The sequence below is a fragment of the Myotis brandtii genome, unplaced genomic scaffold (assembly GCF_000412655.1).
Source record: "Myotis brandtii unplaced genomic scaffold, ASM41265v1 scaffold298, whole genome shotgun sequence".
In the NCBI taxonomy this organism is placed as follows: domain Eukaryota; kingdom Metazoa; phylum Chordata; class Mammalia; order Chiroptera; family Vespertilionidae; genus Myotis; species Myotis brandtii.
The window spans coordinates 734616-737348 of record NW_005361391.1 but is presented as its reverse complement, the minus strand read 5'-3'; positions in this window follow the sequence as shown (position 1 = coordinate 737348).

The following is a 2733-nucleotide window of genomic DNA, read 5'->3' as shown; positions in this document are numbered from 1 at the left end:
TGTGTTTTCAGTTTGCAAACTCAGAGACCCTTGAATAAATCTTTATCATTTTGTTACTGTAGACAGTCAGCTGTAGTGCAGGCAGCTTGTAGCAGAGTGAGCAGGGCCTGGCTGGCCACTTCAGAGGGGTGGACCATATGGGGGCTATACAGAAGTCATTGGCACACTGGGATCCAAGGGTGCCCCACAGACTCTAACTACTTCACCTAAATGTGCAGTGCCATGTCCAGTGTGGGGAGGTGGGCTGAGGGCTGCGATATCTTCAGGCTTCCTGACAGCAGGACCTGCAGCCACTCCCTCCTCACTGACCCTGATACCAGTAGATAGTCAGAGAGCATTGGGGAGATTCCCCCATTGGCCAAGATGGTGCAGGGGAAAGTTCCTGCATTGAGCGTGCCAAAGGCTAGAAAGATGAATGGATAGGACCTGAGCACTCCAAAAACTAACAACACAATTTGATAGAAAAAAAAGGGTCCCTTCCCTCCTTATCCCTGTAATAACCATTTGATTGAGCAGGAAGAGGAGATGGTCTTTGAGTCCACCATTCTCTAAGGCAGTGATGGCGAACCTTTTGAGCTCGGCGTGTCAGCATTTTGAAAAACCCTAACTTAACTCTGGTGCCGTGTCACATATAGAAATTTTTTGATATTTGCAACCATAGTAAAACAAAGATTTATATTTTTGATATTTATTTTATATATTTAAATGCCATTTAACAAAGAAAAATCAACCAAAAAAATGAGTTCACGTGTCACCTCTGACATGTGTGTCATAGGTTCGCCATCACTGCTCTAAGGTGTGAATGAACTTCTTTTCTTTTGCACAAGCACCTGTCTAACAAGTTTGGCTTTTGTTGTGGCAAGCAGCTGAACCTCCATTTTAGTTACAATTTATTTCTAGCTAAGCCTCCAGACTCTTTTAGAGTTTATCTGGCATCATTTATGGTATGAGTGAACTTTCAGCTGCACTGTGATCAGTTACTTATCCATTTCCTTGAGTTCTGTGAGCCATGCTAACCAATTAATTGAACCCAAGGAGGGGGGCATGGTAACCTCCAATCTGTAACCAATCAGTCAGAATCATAGGTAATAACCTAGGCTTGTGTTTGGCATCTGAAGTGGAGGGTGGTCTTGTGGGACTGAGCTCTTAGCCTGTGGAATCTGATGTGTCTGGGACTAGTATCAGAATTAAGTTAAATGTTGGGACACCCAGCTAGTGTTGGAACTACCTCCCCACAACCACCACACTGGAATTTTGTTCAGAACATTTAATATGTCATCTAAGAGTAGTTATTGCAACTTGTAAAAAGCTGTAGCCTATCTTTTTAAAAATCGCTGGAAAAAAGGTCTCATAAAAGGCTAATTCATGACGAGAAAAGGGCAATGAGAATAAGTAAAAGGAAAAAGTTATAAAGCATTTATTCACTCTGCTATGCTGGAAACTCCACTTACATATGCAAAGTTTATATGAACTTCTTTGGAATCCAGCATAAACCTCTGATAGTATTTAGGAAAAAAGAATGAAAGAGCAAATGGAAAGAGTTTAAAGTGAATGGAAACTTTTAGTTAAACATTTCACACTTTCCTGTCTTTCTCTGCCTCTTGATTCAAAGCTCTAAGGCATGTAAACACTGGAAATTAATGTTTACTGCAAAAGCCTTCTTAGATTATACTAAATAAAAACCAAGTTCTTAATGAATTATGAAATTATTGAGAAAGAAGAGCACCTTAGAAGCTACCAGCTCTTCCAAAGCATGACTGTGCGTTTTCCTTCTTTGAACATGCCAGATCACATTGGGAAGATGTTCAATAAATGCTGACTAAATTGAGTGTTGATGAGAAACAGACAGTGCTGTTCTTTTACTTATTAGTTTTATTTTATGGGGGTAGCTTAAAAATTTATCCAGTTAGATTATGATATTTAAGTTTAGGAATGTTCTCCTCCTTCCTTCTTCCTCACTCTATTTGTGGCAACCCTTCCAGCTTATTGTATTCAATATTCCTCCCAGTTTAAAATACAAAGATTAGTATCCAGAATTGCTATAAAAATTTAAAAACAAAACAAGTGCTCCTATTAAAAGTCTTTAAAAGTCATCTTGTCAAGAGAAAAGATTCCTTTAGTTAGTGTTCTCTTCAAGCCCAATAAAGGGCTTTGACAAAAATGCTGAGCAATTTTCTTCTTGCTAAAGTCCAGGAAAGATAAAAGGGATCTATATTTATACTTTGAACATTTTCTTTAGTCAACCTTTACTCACAAAATATTTGTGTCTACTACATACCAAACGCTATAATAACTAGCTGTTAATGCTGAGATAGCTGCAGGAGTGATCTACCAAAGGATGTAGTTTCATATGAATCATTACAGATCTTTGATGTAAAGTAAGATAACTCTCTATTCTGAAGGGGTGACAGGAAAAAAGGAAATGGAACTACGTAAAACTCAAGGTACTCTCTATCATTCTAATTCTTACTTCATGCTAATCATAAGTCAAGATGGGAAAATCTCAGTCATTCTGACTTAAGAGGTGTTAAAAGATCATAAATTTTGGTTGGGTGAGAAAAAGCCTTAGACACCATTATATTACCTATCCTTCCAGTAGTGAAATTAAGTGAAATACAATTAAACACTAGTGAAGAATAACATAATTGGATTTATTGAATCAGTAATTGGCTGTAATTCTACAATAATGATGAACTTAATGGTGAAACTTTTCTACCACTTAAAAACCCATCC